We start from the raw sequence: 24,141 nt of genomic DNA, 5'->3' as shown, positions 1-24,141 counted from the left end.
GACTAGACTATAGACTAGACTATAGACTAGGCTATAGACTAGACTATAGACTAGACTATAGACTAGACTATAGACTATAGACTAGACTATAGACTAGACTATAGACTAAAAAGTGAACTAGACAATAGACTTGACTATAGAATAGAGAATGGACTAGACTATAGACTAGACTATAAACTAGACTATAGAATAAACAATAGACTAGACTATAGGCTAGATTATAGGCTAGACTAAAGACTAGACTTTAGTTTAGACTATAGACTAGACTATATAAGATTTCTGATACTCTCTATCACTCTTAGAAAACCGGTGAATTTTAAAAAATTTATTTGCAATTTATTTTTATCTTCTCTCAAAACATAAAACATTCATAGTTCATTTTCTATTAATTCCAGTTTACCAACATATATGCCTTCTTAAATATTAATATCACTGCCAAAAAAAGGTGCATTCATTACAAATTAAAACTTTTTCCATTTGTGTCCTAATTTTTTTACAACAATTTTAGTTTAAAGTAGTTTTATTGTAACATATTTTACATATTTCATCATTAAACTACATTTTCTACTGGTTTTCAATTTATTTGGAACTTTTTTTTTAGTTTATTCTACTTTTTGTTACAACGCTAATTCCACAATTTGTCCACATTTATCTGTTAAATTTTACAAATTTGTTTAAATTTTTTGTCATCCTGCAATCGAGTACTTATAGTTTTTCGTTGTAAATATATTATCACTCCACCTTGTGGGAAAAGTTGTGCTCGTAAAACACTTGATACTGTGCTGCGTTTTGGGTATTTTTGTCCTTATATTTTTTTGGCAAATACTGCTAAGTAAAAACCACGCTTTGCAACTGTCTGCATATCATTAAGTTAGTAGATGGGGGATTTTTTTATTTGTTTAGTCATACAGGTGTAGCGCAAGAATATAGTATAACAATAGGGAGATCACTAACTTTTGGAAACTCGGGTGAAATGTTCTAGTATATTTGCTTTACATTTCTATTAACACCCCTAAGGCCAAGCTACATTCAACCATGTTTTTATTTTGTACCTTCTCAATAAGGTTTCAGACAAATTTTATATAAAACAACTAGATACGGATGTCATTAATATTTGTTTGTTTTTTTTTTCTGTTGCTTTATTTTATAAACGCGGAAATCCAAAATAAATTTAGATTTTTTGTTTATAACTACAATTGTTTTATTTTTAGTAAAGTTTTATTTTGTTGTAGCATACCAGGGGTGCTTCGCTATCGAAATTTAAAATAATTATAACAAAAATCTCTCCGTAACGCTTCAATTTAATCATAAATATATTTACGGTTAAAATCGATTTAACTCTAAATATATTTACCGTAAAAATTAGGTTTTGATAAAGAATCGGTCACTTACTAACATGATTATTTTGTATGTATATATTTTGCATTATCCTTCTAAAAATCTCATGTTCTAATTTTTATCTTTTATTATTTTTTTTTTTTAAACATGTAAATTGTATTCATGAATTATTTAAAACTTAAAAACACCAACATAATTTTATCATCACTTACTCGCTATTGTCATTGTTAAGGGGGCATATACAGTTTTTGTAGGTTTAAATGTGTAGTTGATATTTTGTTATACACTACAGAAGTTCATATGAATCTGGGCAGGATACTACGTCACATTTTTAAATAAAAATTTTAATGAAATTTAGCACTTACGTCTTTCATGATATAAGGACGAATCCTAAAGCCATTTTGTACTTTGCCTGTCAATTTCGGTTGTATGAATACACTTGTGTAATCCTCTTCTAAAGATACTTTTCACCTAGCTCATATTCAGTTGAACCTTAAAATTTTATATCCTTGAAATATATAATTATTTTATAACAAGTAAGAAATTATAATCGGGCGAGGCCTACACATGTTACAAATATAAAAAGTAATTTAGTTATTGTAACAAATCATTTAAGTTCAATTGTACCTTGTCTCAGATATACTTTAGCCATTGTTAAACAAAATTGTGGACATTTTAGTTAAATTTTTAAGAGGGTTTTTTACAGGAGCTAGAGTCAAATGATCATAACCATTTTCAATAGGCTTCGATCCTGGGGCAATAGTTAGTTAGTTAGTTAGTTAGTTAGTTAGTTAGTTAGTTAGTTAGTTAGTTAGTTAGTTCGTTAGTTAGTTAATTAGTTACATTGCCTAAAAATTTCGCCTTACTTTTATAATTTCCTAGTGAAGGATACTCTATGTTTCGTTAAAATCCCTTATAATCTTGTTACACTAGTATTTGTAATCATTTTGTGTTTATTTTCAAATAAGTTGGTGCATTATTAAATTTTTTAAACAATGCTGAAAAATATATATACATTGTTGAGGGATTTTATAGCTTATTGCCGGTGCTTTTCAAAAACGTACCAAAAATGGACCATAAAAAAATATTCATACATATTCATGAAGAAGCAAAACAATACCAATAAAAATACATACATACATTCGAAATTAATATTTAATATAAATGTTGTACATAGGTCCAGGACAGATGTATACTATACTCCTATAGTAGCCTATACAAATACATATGTAAATATATACAGGTGTACACATAAATGTATAAACTTATAACAAATTTTTTAACAAACTAAAATTAGAGTTGGTTTTACATTTACAATATTCATTACATTTAAATATTTTTATATAAATTTGTCAAATATATACATGGATATACACAATTTTACATATGTACGTAAGTACATACATATATGTATACTGTGCTTACCTGCATTTCGTTATGCACTGATTTAGTTGTGTTGTTAACATATATGTTTGTATACATGTATTTGTAAATCTTTTATGTGAGTATATTTGTACATGATGGTCATCTGACTATTAAGTTGGTTTGTTAAATTTTAGTTTTGAATTATTTTAAAAACCACATTGTCAAAAAGGGTCAAATTACAATATATTTTATGTTGATAACGGCTATATATGTACATACATAGGAATATGTTCACATCCATATGCATGCAAGTAGAGCTACATATTTAAATATTTAACATTAAATAAAGTGGGTTTATTTAAAATAAATTCTACGAGAAACATAGCACTGAAATTAAATATTGAATTCAATTTCCAAATTAATGTAGATTTTCTTCTGACTTTAAAGTTTTTTTTAAATCACAGTAAAGTTGAAAAAATGTAAAAAATGATTTTTAAACAATGCGTTGAGGAATGTTTAAATTATTACCCCAGTGTACATTAAAACTGTTATGAATTGTTATCGTTTTTAACAACTTGTATATAATGCCACTCATAAATTAAAAATTAGTCATTTTGGTACAATTATAAAATAACTGCCCTACCTATAGTTTTAGTTAAACCTTTGCTGTTAGCTACATCGACAAAAGCGTTAATTAATAAAGAGGTAATTTTTTTGAAGTAGTAATTTCGTAGCTTATAAAATATTAAAAAAAGGTTTATTCGTTTATTTAATTTAATAATATTAATTAGTCGAACGTATTCGATCACATATTCCAATAATTAAAACAAATTTCGACGACGTTCTTCATTTTCTGATCATCAGAAATAAGTCCTAAATGTTTTCTTGAAAAAAATTATATATTGAATGTCAAAACTGCAAAATCCTCACGCCGAGAAAGAAAACTGGATCACAAGTTAAAAAATTTAATTATATCATATCCTCTTAATTTAATTTAAAGTTTTAAAAAAATAATTAATTCCCGTTAGGTTATCATACAGAATAAATGGAACCTTTTTAGACTACACTATACATAAGTATGTATGTGTGCTTTGTTTAGGTATAAGTTCAAAGATAGTACAAATATACTATTAGTGTTTTGTTAGTGACATACAGTAGATTTATAAAATTTTAAATATTTTATGATGTTTGAATTGTTAATTAGTAATATAAAAATTTTGGCATAAATAAACTTTTTTTGTCTTTTAGACAGAAATTAAAATTATGAATTTATTGTGCAATAAAATATTAACACAGAGTTTCAAAATGTATACAAATATATTTAAAAAAGTATATGTATTTAAATATATTTAGACATGCCATGTAATTTACATATAGAATTTCTGGCTCAGTATACGTGCACTTTGTTCAAGTACTTAAGCTATCTAATCTTTGACCATTGCTGTCCCGAATTTCTGGCTCAGTATACGTGCACTTTGCTCAAGTACTTAAGCTATCTAATCTCTGATCATTGCTGTCCCGTTGCTTAACTTGCGAGATGCAAAACATCACTTCCGTTTATAACCAGGCAGATGTTCTCATCTCATTTTCAACACTTAGTTCCATAGTCACTTCTTTGCTGGGTATCTGTTATCTTCGACAGTAGCACCGAACTTATTCCGAAATATAGACATCACCCTGCATCAGTCTTTTAATCGCAACTTACTCTTCCTGCAAATCTGGGTCCTGATGACGACAGGCCACCCAATAATGTGGTTCTCTGGATGGACCCCATGTTAAATCAATCCCAGAAAAATTCGAGAAGTGACATACGCAATATAAATATCAATTTCAAATATGAATACCCGAAGCATTATTATTCGAATTGGCGTAAACCAAGGGATAGGTGTACTTTAATGGGATTACATCTTTTAAATCGAAATTAGAATGAATATACAACAGGTTGTCCATATAAAAATAATAAATTAATTTAATTATGTCGAACCCTGGCGTATACGTTATATACATTGTAATTAAAAATAATCATACGCGCTGTATTATTGCAACAGAAGAGCAGACTAAATCAATTTTCCCATTCTGTTTGTGTAAATCGAGGGATAGGTGTACTTTAGGATTAATAATCAATGTGTTACAAACGGTATAGCAAAATCAATATTATTTTGTACACCAGATTGTATATTAAATCCTGGCGTATATGCAATTAAAATAGCAATTTAAAATATAAACACCCGAAATGTTGTTGTTTGAATTGGTGTAAATCAATGGGATTACATTTATTATTTCGAGATGCTACAGTGGAATATCAAAAATAATATACGACAGGCTGTATAATTAATTAAATTATTTCAGACCCTTGCGTATACGTTATATTAATTGCAATTTAGAATAATCATACGCAGTGTAATAGTAAAGAGTAATAATTTCAACTGACTGAATTATTCAGAATAATTTTCTTTTAATAAAATAGATTGGTCAATATTCGATGACTAAAACATTAAAATGTCAAAAATTGGTGAGTGGTACAACTGGAAAAGTCTTTGTTAAACATTGTCCTATGACAGTTTTTCAAAAGATTTGAATTAATACCCAACCTAAGATTCGCTTTTCAAAACATATTTATTTAAAACTATCATTTCATTTTTAATTTATCTTTGATTGTATATCAAATTTCATACCCATTCTGCGTTTTAAATTTCCTGCAAAAATGTTTTATTTGTTTTGACCAAAATGAAACCTAAACGCAAAAAACGTGTCAAACATTGACAAATTTTGTAGGTTTGTAAACAAGACAAAAAATGATTTTTAGTCATCGGCTGAGTAAATTTAGACATCTCTATGATTGAAACAACATACTAAACTCACATAATTTAATGAACTGCATAAGTAGAGATTTCTATTCTATTCCTTCTGATTTCAAAGTAAATTGCTGGCACCTGACGACGTCAAAAATCCTATTATAAAAAGTAAATATTTCCATTAGTTGCCCTATACAAAGATAGATATGTATGTATATGAATATACATATATTAAGTTGAAATATATTTGTGCAATGATATTTTCATACATTTTATTTTGTCATGTACTACTAGGAAAACATTTGAAATTGTATATTAACAATAGTATGTCGTTACATATTTGTGTTATTGCACAAAAACTTACATTCGAAAAAAATCAACGATACGTGTATTTATATCCTTTAACCAAAAAGTACTCTTTAATATTGGTAAGTCGGTGAGTATGTTATTTCTGCGTTTATACAAAAAAACTAGCAAAAAAAACTGCAGGCCAATAGGATATTATAAAATCGTGCTACTATTTTAATATAGGAATGCAATAAAAAATGTTTGCGTTCACTACTCAATACAAAAAAATAAAACGACTGCACAGCACAATAATACAAACACAAAGTAAATGAAAGCATGTGTATATGATGTATTTGTAAAATGTGTGTATAAGCTACGAAACAAAAACAAATTCTTTCCCATCTCTAAACCTATAGGTCTTTTTTATGATTTGTTAGAACATTTATTTTAACAACTAGAGTGAGAGTAATTTGTCAAAAAAAAGTGTAAAACCAAAAATGGGTAAAAATAACAACGAAATTTTTTTCTTTTTGATTTTGTAAAAGATTTCAAAAAATTTTTCTTATCAAAAGGTTGGTTTTATTAGTTTCCCCTTTTTATTATACCCTACATTGGTAGTGCCAATATTATGTATTGTGAATCATTTGTCATTTTAGCAATAACAAACAGTACTCAAGTCATATATAAATATCTATTTGTGTAAAATTCTTTGATGATCTAGCTTCTGCTCGATTACTAGTTTATTCTCCTTGGTTTATTTGTTCGTCTGTCAGGCGAAACTACAAGGACAAACTTTAGCAGAGGAGATACTGTTTCATATATTAAATAACGGATATGTCTCTTATCTACTACTTATCTACTATTACAGAACTAGAACAGAACTAGTACACAACTAGAACAGAACTAAAACAGAGATATAACAAAACTAGAACAAAACTAGAACCGAACTAGAAAAGAACTAGAACGGAACTAGAATATAACTAGAACAGAACTAGAACTAGAATCGAACTAGAACAGAACTAGAACGGAACTAGAACAGAACTAGAACAAAACTAGAACAGAACTAAAACTAGAATCGAACTAGAACAGAACTAGAACGGAACTAGAATATAACTAGAACAGAACTAGAACAGAACTAGAACAGAACTAGAACAGAACTAGAACAGAACTAGAACAGAACTAGAACAGAACTAGAACAGAACTAGAACAGAACTAGAACTAAAACTAGAACAGAACTAGAGAAATAGTGAATCTATTGTCTTGAAAGCGATAAGCTATAAGCTCGGTAAAGTTGTTGCCAACAAATATCACGCAAATTTGTGACTGCAATGCTACGTTTGTATCAAGTGTCTATGATGCACAAGAGATGAGTGTGCCTCATGAATGAGAAGTGTGCTACATTAAATGAGGATGCATATCACCAAGCCTTTCCGTAAACTTCCCTTCCTTGTCAGAGTATACTCAGAGTTTACTCTGTTCATTCAGTTATCTATGTTACGCAGCGGAAGGTGTACTTAAGAAGAGTGCATGTATATAGACCAGCGGAAAGATCTACAAAATTTGAAACCAACGTTTAAACCAAAGTGTGTTATTGAGTAGTCAAACATACTACAAACCTGGACTTCCACCGCTTATTTATTTTATGGTGCGTCCAATAATGATTTTTATACATAAAATCTATTTGCTTTTTGTGTGTGTAAAGAACAATTGCTAGTGAGCGATACAATAAAATGTGCAAATAAAACGGAATATCGTAATGAAGTGCTTACATATATTATGTCATCATTACATATATGTAATGCAGACGGTAAGTAGTAGTCATTGTAAAGTATGTGCGTGAGTAAGTCCGTTTACCGTTTTTTCTGGGCTTATAACTTGCTTACGAAGGTGAATGGTATAAAAGGAAAAATTTACTTCAACTTTCTTTTGGAACACATTATGGTGAAGGGTAATAAGATTCGGCACGACACGAACATAGAAATATAATTTTTTCAAATTAAATTTAAAAATTGTTAAATACAGCACCATCAAAGTCTTCTACTAACTAAATAAAACAAACAAAAAAATTATCGACTTTTTTACACCACAATAGGATGCGTGTAATAACTCTTAAATATTTTTGCCATCTATTAAAAAGGCACACTTTCGTTGTCATACCTACAATTGACACACAATTTAAGCTTTTCGCAGACCTATACTTATTTTTATTTATTTATATTTTTTTTCAGTTCACTTTCAAAAAATTTATGTTGCTCCTTTTTCTGATGCTGCTGCTGTTGCTATTATTATTGGTCAACAGACAAAAGGAACTTATTAACTTTAACCAAGAAGACTTCTTTATCGTTTTTCGTTTTCATTGTTAATAAATGTTAAGAATCTTTCACTTATATACTTTTGTATATACTTGACATTATTTACACACATATATATACATTCATACATACAATCATCGTAATAATAATATACACGTACTTGCACTCATACAGGCATAAATTCACATTGACCTTCAGTTTATGGCACAAATTGAGACAATTGAAATTCATTGTCTTTTTCTCAGCCTTTGCAGAAAAAAAGGGCAGCAAACAACAAAAATAGCTTTATTATGTTTAAAAGTAGTCTATATTGTGGGCAAAAATATAAAAATATTTCTATGATATAGAGTGAAAGAGAGAGAGAGAGAAAGAGCAAGAGTTATTTTGTTTATTTGAGCTTTACTTTAGATCCTTTTTTACAACATACTGTTCATTTTTTTCTTATGTATAGAAAATGATATATGTGTACTTTTTTTTTGGAAAACAATTCCCTAGTTTGCTGCTGTTCAATAAGTTTTTTTATTATTTTTCTTTGGTTGTCCTTTTTTTCCTATAAATAAAAATGCGTATTTTCTAATATATGTTTGTAACTTCATTTCTATATTTGTATATTAGAAAAAAAACAAACAGATAATAGACCATAAAACCTATAAAAATGTTTTTGGCTCTTGTAATGGGTCTAAGAAATATTTATATCGAAAATTTATTAATGGACATTAGAAAGGAAGAATGAAAAAAAGTGAAACTCAGATATATTGTAGACATATATAGGTATATGTATTGTATACTTGTACACACAAGATAAAACGAATGCCAATGCAAGTATGTATTTTGTTCAGCTGAATTAACCCATTTGTAAAAGATTAATCGGTATCACTTTAAGAAAAGAAAAATTTGTTGTTAGCAAAGTAATTTAAATTGATTTTTAATGCAAGTGAGTGGCCTCAAGTTGAATTTTTTAAAACAAAAATTTCATTTTTATTTTATAAAACATTCATCTTTTTTTATAGAATTAACAAAATTTTAACATAATATTCTCTTTGATTTTGAAAAGTTTTCTTAAAAAATACCCTAAAATTAACATTTTAAATATATAAATGTCATATAATTTATGCGCCTTAAGTAAGATTTTAATAACAAGATTATAAACTATAAATATTTTCTTTTTTCTATCAATATAAAGGATACACACGCACACATGCATAAACAAAATATTCCTTTTAATATCCACACATGTAGAAAAACTTAAAGCAATAAAAAACCAATTTTAAGCTTTAAAACTAAATTGATTCCCAAATGAGTAGAAATTTATGTTTGCTTAGTTTGTCAATAATGATGAAGAAGTTTAAAAGTTTATCTCAACTAACATCTTAATACATTATTTACATATATTTATTTGTACTAAGCTAAATTACAAGAAAATTGTAAAGAAAAGTTGAAAATTGAAAATCTAATAGAACTAATTCTTAGGTGGCATTCCCTTTTTATACTCTTATACCACTTTAGTGGAGATGGTTTATTGGTTTTGTGCTTATGTTTGTAACGCCATTCGATTTAGCTATGTTCATCCGTCTGTCCGTCCGTCCATCTGGCTTTCCGCCTGTCTGTCTGTCTGTCTGTCTGTCTGTCTGTCTGTCTGTCCGCTTGTGCTCCGTCCGTCCATGAAAACCATGTCATCAAACTACAGGTCGCAATTTTGAAGATAATTCAATTTGGTACAAGAAATTTATTCTGAGTCGATTTAGCTATGTTTATCCGTTTGTCCGTCCGTCCAACTGTCTGTCTGTCTGTCTATATGTCCGTCTGTCCGCTTGTGCCTCTGTCTGTCTATTCCTCTGTTCAATGAAATTTGTTACATGATCTTCTATTGTCCAAGAGACGATATGATGGTTAAGATTAGTCTATTATTTCACCTAGCCCCATACAACGAAACGCGCCGAATAGTGCTTTTAAGTTCATAATTCTGTTTAATATACTCATATCTCTACAAAACAACTGCAAAACCAAGTCCTATACTAGCCTTTAAGACCCTCTTGAATTTTATAATTATTGGGCCTCATTTAACCGTAGTCCCTATTAAAAACTGCCCTTCAAAATTTGACCTAAATGTCCACAATTTTATTCAGCAATTACTGGCTTTAGTATATATGTAAGGCAAGGTTCAATTCAACTTAATGCTTTATTATGAAAACTAAATCATAAACTAAATTATATGGTCGGTCTCGCCTGACTATAATTTCTTACTTGTTCTAATATAAAATTTTCTGTAAATTTAATTATCTTTAAAAAATTGCAAATTCTTGAAACCTACATAAAGTAGTTAGTTTACCTGTTGATTTAATTTCTATGGAATCGATATGATTAAAATTCGTTTGAATTAAATGAAAATTTCCATGAATTAAAACAAAGCCTTTTTCCATTAATTTCTGGAAATTTTATTTTAATAAAAGACCATTAAACGATGACATTGGAGTATCTGAATATCTGTCTGGATTTCCATTAATAATATGTTATACCCAATAAGAGAGAACGGTCCTTCTGTCCGTCCGTTCGTCCATTTGTCTTTCACTTTAAAGTCATGATTTAATTCAGTGTCACTAGTGATGCTAATGAGTGAGCTGCCTTAAACAACTTAAAAACTTAAATTTCTTAAACTCATTTGATTCAATACAGCAATTTTAATTTAAATTTTAATAATTTATGCCATTTAAATAATATATTCATATTTAATTAGCATTGCTTAACTTTTGCTCCAAAATTAGTTACTTCCATTAACTACATTAACCTTTGTACGTACACCATTTCTTTATTAGTTTAATAATGTTACTTTTCTAGTTCAACAAATTTGTTATTTAACATTTCATTAAGTTTTACCTCAACTCGAAATTAATGTAATTTAATGAACTTAAACTTTTTTCTAGTGCATACCAAAATAAAACCCAACTAAAATTACATTTTTTGTTTCAAACAAAATGCCCTTCTTTCTAGTGTGTCTGATTTTAAAAATTCCCAAACATTAAATATGCAACAAACAATTGGAAAAGGCTGTAAACAACAAAACACCTTTATTGTTTTATATGTGGCATACACATTAACCTGCAGCAACTCATACAAACACAATTACACATACAAAGCAACTATGATGTCTCTCTGTCTGTGTGTGTTTGTAAGTTAACAATTTAAAACACAATCACACAACATATGTATGTATGTTGAATACTTTACTCTTACTCAAACAAACAACAAACTAAAAGCCAACTTTGTTTTCTCATTGAATATGTAGACAGAACTGAAGAATAGTAAAAAATACTTAAATGAGAAAAATCAGGTATACATTAGTAAAGTGTTTCCCAAAGTAGTTTGGTTTTGTTGTTTTTTTTAGGTTATTTTTTCGTTGTTGTTAGTTTTAACATGTCCATGCATATTTCCCAATTTTAGGACCATAAAATCAAAGCTTAACATCCGCTTTTCCTGTACAAACAATATCAAGCTGTAGGACAGTAGCAAAGAGAAAACATTTCTAAGTTCGAAACAACAACAACAACTATAACAAAAAAAGCCCAACAAACAACTACAAAAAGGAAACTGTTATTGGCTGTTACATTTAAAAAGGCCTCCATTTCATTCATTTATTCATTGAAATGGCAAAACAAAACAACAGCAGCAGCAACAGCAACAACAACAATAACAACAATTGCACCAACAACAATAAGGCAGCAATAGCAACTGAATATTGCAGCAGAACTAGCGTTAGTAGTTCTATTCGGAACTGTAACTAAAATTGCAGTAATTTTTTTGCCACCAACAAATTTTACAAAAAGTTCAAAACGGAAAAAGAGCAAAATGTATGAATTTGTTTACATTTTCCCCAATTGAAAATGACAAAAGGAAGCATTTTTTATTTACCCCCATCCCAACCTACTCAACAAATACTTGTGTTTGTTGATTGCATATACGTATGTGTGAGTGTGTTTGTAGCTGTGATAATATGTATACACAATTATTGCTGTTGTTGTTGGTAACTCTGTCTCAGTTTTACTTGCTGAGTGTTTGTTTCAAAATTTTTACCCAAAAAGTTTAAAACGGAGATCCGGAAATTAACTAAGAGTACAAATAAACTAACTAACTAATGAAAAACAAACTAATTAGCTAGCTAACTAGCTAACTAACTAACTAACTAACTAACTAACTAAGTAACTAACTAACTAACTAACTAACTAACTAACTAACTAACTAACTAACTAACTAACTAACTAACTAACTAACTAACTAACTAACTAACTAACTAACTAACTAGCTAACTAACTAACTAACTAGCTAGCTAACTAACTAACTAACTAACTAACTAACTAACTAACTAACTAACTAACTAACTAACTAACTAACAAACTAACTAACTTACTAACAAACTAACTTACTTACTAACAAACTACATCACAAGAGCTACTCGGGAGTAGTTGGCAACGAAAGGTCGAGTATAATAACTTTAAAGGAAGAAGCTTCAGGTTGAGGTGAGAGAATCCCATTAGTCCTCTTGGAATAATAAAACAGTGGGTAGTATCGCAAAGATCCTATGGGGTGACTCTGGTGAAATCAAGACGAGAAATGTACTCATAATTAGCAAGGCTAAGGTAAATATGTTGTAACGTATTCTGAGTGGATACACAAGATTAAGGGCAGAGCTATACAATATTAGAAGTGCGGAATCAGACTAATGTAGAGCATGTAGAGCAGATTTATGCCACTGTCAATCATTCATCGAAGTTAGATCGAACTATCTTGGAAGTGATGTTACCTAATACTTTACAAACACAAAATAACTTTTCGTACCACCCTCATCTACTTACTCTTGTAATATTGTATAGTACTTACCACTTCTGTTGCTGTTGTTGTTTTACTCGGTAATTGTGCTCATATTGTGGTTTTGTTGCAAAAAATTTTGTACTTTTTGTCGGTTGGATGAATGAATGGTTGTTTGCTCATTCCTCTAAGTGAGATTGTTGTATCTGTGTATGTATTAGAGTGTGTGTCTGTTGGTTAATTTGTACGTGTGATTGCGACTGTGTTTAAAGAGAACCAACAAAATTAAAAACAAAAAGACGATGGCACAAACAACTAAAATGACCAAAAAAAGTAAAAAAAAAATATTGAAATTGTTAATGTGTACAAAAACGTTTGAAAATTGTTCAGTTTGCTTAAGATTACAAAGTGATTTAAGAAATATTCTAGCAACTATTGACCTTTTTTGTGCATATTATATACAAAGTACTTAAATAATAGAAAATTTTAATTTCGTTTGTTTTTTGTTTAAAAGCAAAGTTTACTGTCGACTGAATTTGGATTTAAGTTTAAAAAAGTAAGAATAATATTTTTGATATTATAATGAAAACTGACTGGAAATGTTAAATATTTAACAATCAAAAGTCATCTCAAATTAATCCTTTAACCCCTTTAACGAACAAATTCAATTCATGCATTTCATAAAACTATTCTAGGAAATATATGTAAGTATTTTACATTAAAGAAAAAACCCACTAAAAGCGAGTACGGTTGGTTGTTTGTTTGTTTTAATATCAATTATCATGAACTGCATTGTTTGTTGAATATATTTCTTTATTTTCAATTTAAAATGTCCATCTCACTGCCAAACAGATTGTTGTACTATATATGAGCATTGAATTATTGCAGCAAGCGCTAGCAACTCTTTTGTTTCTTATAATTAAAATCGTTTCATTGTAATCATTCACCTGATTTTTATTTTTAACTATTATCAAGCATCAACTTTACCACATTTCTCACTCCGCACATGTAGCTGTTGATGTGGCATCAACTGACGTTATTTGCTAGGGAATGCTGCCAATGCATTTGGCTGTGTTGCTGAATATACTATTTGTGCACGAATAAACCTGTATGCCAATTTAAAGGCAGCAACATTAAATGTGAAACGAACAGTGGATAGTTTTGGTTGGGAGTAGCAAGTTTTTCTCAAAAAGTTAAGTTTTTTTTAAAGCTTTTTGTTAATCACAGTATACAGCCATGACTGCTGTTAGTAGTATTTTTGCTTTTTGTTTTTTTTTTTTTTTTTGCTACAATAATGGATTTATACATCTACAACAACAACGAAAACTATGTATATATGCCACTGGAATGTATACACATTCAATTGATAATACTATTCACCTTTACGTTTATTTATCAACATAAATACACTTTCGGGGTGAGCATGTGTTTGCTTTAATGAATCCTAGTGTATCTCACAGTTCTGAATAGCTGTCCCAAACTAGTCACTTCACAAACATGCGCTTGTCTTAAGTAAGTCAACTGGTGACTAAAATAACAATTTTTATGTTACACACACTATAATATTTACATATGCATGTGTATAAACAAACTAATATCCAAATAAATAAATGAAATAAATCTAAAATAATAGAATCCTTGTAAAATCACTGTAACCTTTGAGATATTTCTTAATACTCGTTGACTTTTGCTCTCCATGGTTACAGCAACCTAACTGGAAATAAAAGTACTAATTTAGACTTTAAGTCAAAGTTCTCTAGTAACTCAGATTAGAAATGAAAAAGGGTTTCTAAGTTTCCAGTTTTATATTAAGTAAATATAGTTTTAAGTATGTTTGTATACCAATCAGAATTTTATTAAAAAATAATATGAATTTTTGTTATTTACTTTGATGTAGGGTAACTTATGATTAGTCTAAAAGGACTAAGATTTTACCTTGTGTTCATTTTTCAGTTTTGGTTATTGCAGCTATTGTTGTGTGCATTGTTTAGCTCTTGATTCATGTTGTATTTTACGCTTTTTTGTATGTTTCACTATAGCAATGACGACGTTTTGCACGCATTTTCCATGTACTCACGACTGAACATGAAAAAGTAAAATGTGTGTTGAAATTAAAATGAAAATTTTACTGCCAGTATGATACTAACGATTACGTTTAATAGTTATTTGATTTTTCATTTTTATAAACATACACAAACAGTACACGTACATATACATTTTTCAATTATACTTGTTCTATCGCCATCTCGAAAAAGATCTCTTTAAACGAAATAAAGTTGGGGGATGAAAATAAAATAAAAGAAATATTTCACTGAAAAAGGTTTTATTGGCGATGTTAACTCTTTAGCAATACATTGCTATAAATAGTTGAGTTGGAAAATTCAAGGGAAGTTTAAGTTTCAACAAATAGCATTTTTGGGAATAAATTTAGCAATATATGTGAAAAATGAAACTGATCATATGTATTAGGCATTCAAAAACATTCGAAAATAAAATTTTAGACTAAAATTATACACAAAAAATTCGATTTTTACACCATCTTTAATACACGTAAATATTAGTTTATAATCATAGTTTAATTTTTAGTTTATAAAAGAAATTAACTCCTTACATTACATTAATTTGTATTACTATCAAAGTTCCATTGTACTTAATATAATTCCAAATTGCTTGCGAAAATGTGGACTATAGACTAGACTATAGACTGGACTATAGACTAGACTAAAGACTAGACTATAGCCTAGACTATAGACTAGACTATAGCCTAGACTATAGACTAGACTATAGATTATAGACTAGACTAAAGACTAGACTATAGACAAGACCATAGACTAGACTATAGATTAGACTATAGACTAGACTATAGACTAGACTATAGATTAGACTATAGACTAGGCTGTAGACTAGACTATAGACTAGACTATAGACTAGACTATAGACTAGACTATAGACTAGACTATAGACTAGACTATAGACTAGACTATAGACTAGACTAGACTATAGACTAGACTATAGACTAGACTATATACTAGACTATAGACTAGACTATAGATTAGACTATAGACTACACTATAAACTACACTATAGACTAGACTATAGACTAGACTATAGACCAGAGTGCCCTTTAGTAAATCAATTCATCGAAAATCACTTGGAAAAGAACGCTTTTTGTATACATTCATAAATTTAAATAAGTAAGAGACTATAGTCGGGCATGGCCGAATATATCATACCCTAACACAATTATGATTATATCTTAAGTGTGAACCATTATTTGAAAATTATTATACATGGATCATATATAAACTGATCTAAAACGAAGTTTGCTAAAGGGATGTTTGGTGGCTTACAATTTCATTGTGCCGAACTTAATCGAAATACAAGTGTTTATAAGGAACTTTTAAGGCACGAGAATACAAGTAGGTCGCGTTTTTTAACAGCAGTCTATAGACTAGACTGTAGACTAAACTCGACTATTGACTAGATTATAGGCTACACTATAGATTAGAATATAAACTAGGCTATAAACGGGGCTATAGACTAGACTATAGACTAGACTATAGACTAGACTATAGACTAGACTATAGACTAGACTATAGACTAGACTATAGACTAGACTATAGACTAGACTATATACTAGACTATAGACTAGACTATAGACTAGACTATAGACTAGACTATAGACTAGACTATAGACTAGACTATAGTCTAGACTATAGACTAGACTATAGACTAGACTATAGACTAGACTATAGACTAGACTATAGACTAGACTATAGACTAGACTATAGACTAGACTATAGACTAGACTATAGACTAGACTAAAGACTAGACTATAGACTAGACTATAGACTAGACTATAGACTAGACTATAGACTAGACTATAGACTAGACTATAGACTAGACTATAGACTAGACTATAGACTAGACTATAGACTAGACTATAGACTAGACTATAGACTAGACTATGGACTAGACTATAGACTAGACTATAGATTAGAATATAGATTAGACTATAGACTAGGTTATAGATTAGACTATGGACTAGATTATAGACTAGACTATAGACTAGACTATAGACTAAACTATAGACTATACTATAGACTAGACTATAGACTAGACTATAGACTAGACTATAGACTAGGCTATAGTCTAATCTTTATACTAGACTAAAGACTGGACGTCAAAATATTTGCTATACAAACTAATTTTAAGTATAATTGATTTGCTTTCTTATATCAAATTAACATCATATGTAAAACCACTTTAATTTTAATGTATATGTGTAGTTTCTACAACAATTTATCAATCAAATACCAAATTGTCATTAAGATATTTTGTGTATGAGGTTTTAGCCATGATATCATTACGTATACTTAGCTGTTATTGTGGTTTCTAACAAGGGGATTTGTGTAAAAGTTTATGCCTAAAGTTTATACTAATGCGGTAGTTTGTTTTGTTTAGAATCTAATTAATCATTAAATGAAATTGTCGTCAACATTAACCGGTACATTAATCATTAAGCGAGTAAACTATCTACACAAACAGATAATTATGTACAAAAACGTAAAGAATTAAAACAATAAAAGAGGTAAAAACAAATATTTTACTTTGTTACTTTTAGTACAAAAACACAAAGAATCATACTCAACACACACATATAATTTTCTGCTTTCCAACAAAAAAAAAAAAAAAGAAATTCCTCAAAGCCAAAACTTTGTGTATAGACAAGCAAATAAACAACAATGAAATGTTATAGAAACGTCATGAACAATACAAAGTATACCACCTATGTATAAAGTGAAATGAAATAGCAAAAAGCTAAAAAGAATGAATGAATTGAAAAACAAATGTAACAATGAATGAAACAAACAATGAAATAGAAAAATACCATTATTTCATTACGAGCATAAACTGGAAAGAAAAAAAAACAAATAAAGAGGAAAGAAAATTGTTTTTAACAACACATGCATGTCGAAGCACATACATACACATAAATGAACATTAATTCAGGCTACACTTATATAGGCATTTAAAAAAAAAATACTAACATACATTAATCCGCCAACTCTCTTCACTCAAACACATACAAAAGTAAATTGAAAATGCGTTTGCTCTATATCCGATTCCGTTACACTTTTAACACAACACAAATGAAAATGTGACAGTCAGTAACTGCTGTTACAACTGACGCTTCTGTTTGCATCATTTACTGTATTCGACTGCAACTACTACTGACTGCTGTTATTGTTACTGCATCATCATGTTCGTGTTTGTGTATTATGGCACTGGCTAATACTTTATCTGTTCGACAAAGTTTTTGCTCATTTAATGCGCTTACAATTGTTTTGCAATGTGTTAATGGTCTACGAGGCCAGGACATAACACAATGAGCTCAAAATTTGGTTAATGTTTTTTTTTCGATTTCATCGAGAAAAAAATTCTTTTCAACCTCATCATGTTGTTGAAGCTATTGCTGTTGATTAGTAGAAACTTTATTGTAGCTTCAGTAAACGACACATATTAGAGTGCTGAACTCAGTCATTTGATTTAAGCTTCAGTCTAAAAGTTTTTAAGTTGTAAGCTTGTGCTGAAATATTATGCGTTTTGTTTACAGGTTGATCAAATAACAAGTATGAATTTATAGTCGGACATTGCCGACCATATAATACCCTATACCAGTCAGTATGTTAAAATTTTGATTTTTTTTAAATAAAGCATTTAATTTGTTTTATTGTAGAATATTTTTACTTATTGTTGACAAAAAAGAGAGATTTTCTACAAGAGGTCTCATAGGGGAGAATGGGTAAATATGGGCCTATCCTTATAAATTTTGGTAGATGAATTTACGTCTACTACAAAGTCATTTATGAAGATTTTAATCGTTTTATAAGTAATTAAAAGTTAATTTTGACCATCAAGTCATTTTCTGAAGGGGAGTTTGTATGGAGGCTAGGGTCAAATGAGGCCCGATCACAATAAAAATTAGTATTGTCAATTATTGTTCTACAAAACTAATTTTTGCTGATTTTCGTTGACATTATAAAACATTTAACGTACTTATGAGTCTAAAGGCCCGATTCGGGGGGTACGGTTGTATGGGGGCCAGGAGAAATAATGGACCGATTTTAACCATTTTCAATAGCGATCGTCCTTGAACCAAAAAAAGAGTATGTGCCAAATTTCATAAAATTATCTAGAAAATTGTAGCGTGCGCACAAGGTTTACATGGACAGACAGACAGACGGACGGACGGACATAGCTAAATCGACTCAGAAAGTGATTCTGAGGCGATTGGTATACATTAAGATGGGTATAGGACCAATATTGTTGTGTGTTACTAATATCAGCACAAACCCAATATACCCTCCTCACTAAAGTGGTGTAGTGTGTAAAAATGATTTATATTCCACCGACTATGTATTTGTAGTCCAAGCTATAGAGTTATCTATGGACCAGACAGAACACCTAGAGAGCTGAAATTTTGCACAGAAACTTCTAGTTGATGCAGGTTGTTTGGTATTGTATGTACAATATTGGTCCACGTTTTCGCCTAGCTCCATATAAGATACCTTTATACTAACGTGTTACGGTTCATAGTAATAGATTTTTATATATCTTTATAAAATTGAAATAAATTAATCCTAGTCCTTAATATCAAACCGATAAAATTGATAAATATTTAAAGTTATTAAACTATTCGCAAAAAAGTCGGTAACATTTTTTTGTCACATAATTAATTTTGTTAGTATTCACACACAGTCATGCTAAATTAGTTTGTTCTACGGAACTACAGTAAATACACATCCTCCATGCGTCTTTGACCACAAACATTAATAATGACAATAAATGTGAATTATCAAAAAAAGAATTGAAATGAAATGATGACTGTCAATTGTTTATTTGACCCCATGCAACCTCATTATATGGTCAACAGTCACGAATTGTGTATTACTGTTTTAGCCATAATATTGGCTCTGGCTGGCTCTACAGTATATCAAATATTCTAGTGTGTGCTATTGTTATTGTAGTACCAAAAAACATTAATGAACTCTCTAAAATGTTTCCCCTAACTAAACAATAAATAAAATGTATAGTTGAAAAACGTTTTTCCTTTTGACAGTCGGTAGTTTGCTTCAATCAAATAAAGACAATACAAACAACAATACAGCAACAAAAATACTTGTCATCAGAGGAGACAAACTAAAACAAAACACATCACAACTTTAGTACCAAACATTATATATAGCGATTGTTTAGTTATTCCTTGTTTTAGACAAAATTTTCAAAATTAAGCTCTTTTCGTTGCGTTCTGTCTGAGTTTGAAAGTATTTGTATTTGTGTACTTTGTCTAAGTTGTTATTGTTATGTATTTTTGTTAACGACATTTAACTGATGAATGGTTGTTTTAGATTTGTCTCTTTCCATTTAATGTTAACGTTAATGATGATGACAATGATAACAGCGTTCATTTTGGCTGTCATTATGTGTCAGTAATACCTTTTGATAACCTATAACGCTACAATCCAGACTATAGACTTATCGATTGTACAGACTATAGGTTGATCTATAGTTTGAACTATAGACTGATCCAGAATATTGACTAGAAACTTGTTTCTGATATAGACAGACAGTGGATTTAAATATGGTTCAGTTTATAGTCTGATCAGTAGTTTAGACTGACAGTCCTAAAATACAGACTACAAATTGATCGTTAGTCAAAACTAAGGATTATAATACATACATAGAAACTATAGATTGATATATATAATTCAATTTATAGACAGATCTAATATAAGCTAACATTTAGTCAAGACTATAGACTGATAGATATCCTAGATATAAAAAAGTAAACTGATTCTTACTCTAGACTGATCCATAACAGAGGAATATTAATAATACAATTTCGAGATTATATACAAAAAGTAATTAAAAAAGTAGCATACTATTAAGTCGATCATAGCCAATCTTATTGTGTATATCCTTTTGTCTCACGGACTTCCTTTTATGTTTTGCTATTTAAGTGTTATTGCGTGGTAGCAATGAGTGCGAAAACAATTGCTTATAGAATATTTCAAAAATTTCAAATGGATGAATTGTTTGAAATTTAACACTTTAAATTAATAGGAAAACTTAAGTACAAAAGGTGTGAAGATTTGTGAAATAAAATATTTGGGTAATTGACATAATAAAAATTACATAGTTTTGTGTTGACAAAGATATTCCCCAGGGAATGGCGGTGAAAAGAAGATTGATTGTAATATTGTGTAAACTAATAAATAATTGTAGTGTGACAATCGGTCAATCAAGTGATTAAATTTAAAGGAAACTGGACTGTCACAATATAGTTCGAACGGAAGGAAATTGTTAAAACGATTGTTAGTCGTTTATTAATATTCTTTTTGGTATAGAACCAAGATAATTGGCTATTAAAACATCAGTAAAAAAATACTCTAAATATTATTTTGAATATTTTTGTTTATTTCTATACAACAAGAATAAAATCATAACTTTTCTCTTTGAAATCATTTAAAAACTTTTTAACAACTTAAAAAAGACCTCAACTTCAAGGTTAATGCTTAAGTTTAAACTAAAATGAAATCGTTTTATTTATATATTTTTCTCTACTATTTTCCACTCAAACTTTGCTAAAAACTTTAACTGTTTATTAAGCATATTAATCTGTTATAACAAAAAAGAAAACAAATCGTGTGCATATAATACAAATTTTTATAGTTCATAAGTTCTCTAACATTTTTACAAGGTTTTAACAACTAATCATATAAGCCGGTCATGCAATGATAAACTTTAGACAAATTCATAGCCAAACTAAACTTACTAGTCCAAACTAAAGACCAATCTTTAGTCTAGACTACGAGCCGATTTGTTGTTCAGAATTCAGTGAGATATACATTCCAGGCTATAGACTGAACTATAAATAAACTATGTTCCATATTATAGACTGTTGTATAGTCTATATGACAGACTGACTTATATAAGTATACTAAAGACTGATCCATATTTCACACAATACTCTTATATAGTTCAAAATGTTTACCGATCTTTAGTGTAGAGTTGTCTTAATGCTGACTATAGACTGATATAGAAACTCAACTATGAAATGGTATATATTCCGACTTAACACTGATGTAGAATCTAGACTATAGGCTATATAGTCAATGTTAAGTACTGTTATATGTATATCCATAGAGTAAAGAACTGATCTATAGTTTAGACTATAAACTGATATAGAGTCCAGACTGTAGGCTCCTTAGAATATTGGCCGATCTATAGTCTAGAATACAGACAGTTCTAATGACTAGAATATAGTCCAATCTACAATAGAGTGGAATCTAAAGCTTAATCTATAGTCTAAAATCTGACCTGATCATTATTCCAGACTAAAGACTATTAAGCTTGAACTATTCAGTTACCGTTTATCCCATGGAGCTGTTATTTATATAACAGTTCCGGACTAAGGAATTGTTCTATAGTCCGGACTTTAGACTAATCTCTAGTTCAGACTACAGACTGTCTGAATAAATGTTATAGATAATTAATATTGTAGAGGTACAATTTAAAACAAAATTGTTAAAAAAATCTTTTCTATAAATTTGCACTAGCAGCAAACAGAAAGTTTCTTTTGAGATTTTTTTATATTTTCTGTTTGTCTATTTTTTTTTTTTTTTTTTGCATCAAACACAGACAAAGAATAGAAAAACTTGTGTCTTAAACAACGCAACTTAAAATGCATTTTGCCAATAACTTGAACTGAACTGAACTCAACTAAAACTTGTCTTAAACACAGTCTAATAGCCAACTTATTTCTAATAGACGGAAGTAAGAGAATAAAATGCAAAAGAAAGAAAACGAATACACCATACATACACTTGACTAAACAGCAATAAACTTTAATAACTTGTTTAAAGTTTTGTCCATATTTTTCCTTTTTTTAGCAGTTATTGTTTAAAACACCATCCGTAAGGATGTAGATATGTATAAGTTATTAATTTTGTGATTTTATTTTCAACACATAAAAATAACGAATATTTGAAAAAGTATATACATATATTCAAGATGCTAAAAGAAGTTCTTGGCGCTACAGTGATAAGAAAAATTTTTGTATTTAATTCATATGGGGGGTGCCACGCCCCCTATTGCTAGCCCTTCAATTTTTCCACCAAATAATCATAATGGATGTGAGAATTGAGGACTCTAGTTGTACCAAGTTCCGAGATATTCAGGGGAACATACACTGAAAATTTCAAGAGGACCGTTTAAGTGATTTAGCCTTTTAGAAGGCACAAACAAAAAACGTACAATGATTTTTAGAAATATAGATACAACCCTTTTTTTTGCTATTACAAAGCAACCATACAATTGACACTTTTGTAAAAAAGCTAAAAACTATTTTAATAGCAACAAAAAGGACAAATGAAAACTGGTTAAAAAATTAATTATACAAGTTAGAGTGTTATATTTGGTCGTACCGAATCTTAAATACCATCCACCAGATACATACTTTCATACTTTTATTTTCAGCATATATATGTTGCAAATGCAAAATTTATTATATATTACAAACACTATTTTCTTTTATATTTTAATAGCGCCCTAAAGTATGCTTTAGCGATATTTAATAATTTGCATGTATGCATGTAAGTGAAAAGTTTTTTATTGTTGTACACTAACTGCCTTATTTATAAACATTTAGCAAAAGGTTATAAAACAAAATTTTTATGAAAACTTGATTTACAAACCTTTGATAAAATTTTATGAATAAGGCAGTAATTGTTAATAATTTTAGTTAAGATAACGCAAATAATTTAATACGGATTTCGAGAAGCGACCTTTTTAGACTGATCGTAAAAATATTCTTACAGTAACATTTCTGTGTATAAAAGGAATATTTCACTAAAATTTTGTATCTATATCGTTAGTTGGTAATAAGTAAAATAAGTAATATACGTTTAGAAGTATGGGAGCAAAGACCCTATTCGGGGGAAACGGTTGTATAGGGCTAGGCGAAATAATGGACCGACTTTATCCATTTTCAATAGGCTTTGTCCTTAAGCCAAAAAAATAGTGTGTGCAAATTTCATCAAATTATATCGAAAATTGCGATCTGTATCTTGCTTACAAGGTTTACATGAACAGCCAACCAGACGGACGGACGAACATAGGTTAATCGACTCAGAAAACGATTATAAGCCGATTGGTATACTTTAAGGTGGACGAATATT

Source organism: Lucilia cuprina, chromosome 4, assembly GCF_022045245.1.
Source record: "Lucilia cuprina isolate Lc7/37 chromosome 4, ASM2204524v1, whole genome shotgun sequence".
In the NCBI taxonomy this organism is placed as follows: domain Eukaryota; kingdom Metazoa; phylum Arthropoda; class Insecta; order Diptera; family Calliphoridae; genus Lucilia; species Lucilia cuprina.
The sequence above is the reverse complement of the archived record's forward strand: the minus strand, read 5'-3'. Positions refer to the sequence as shown.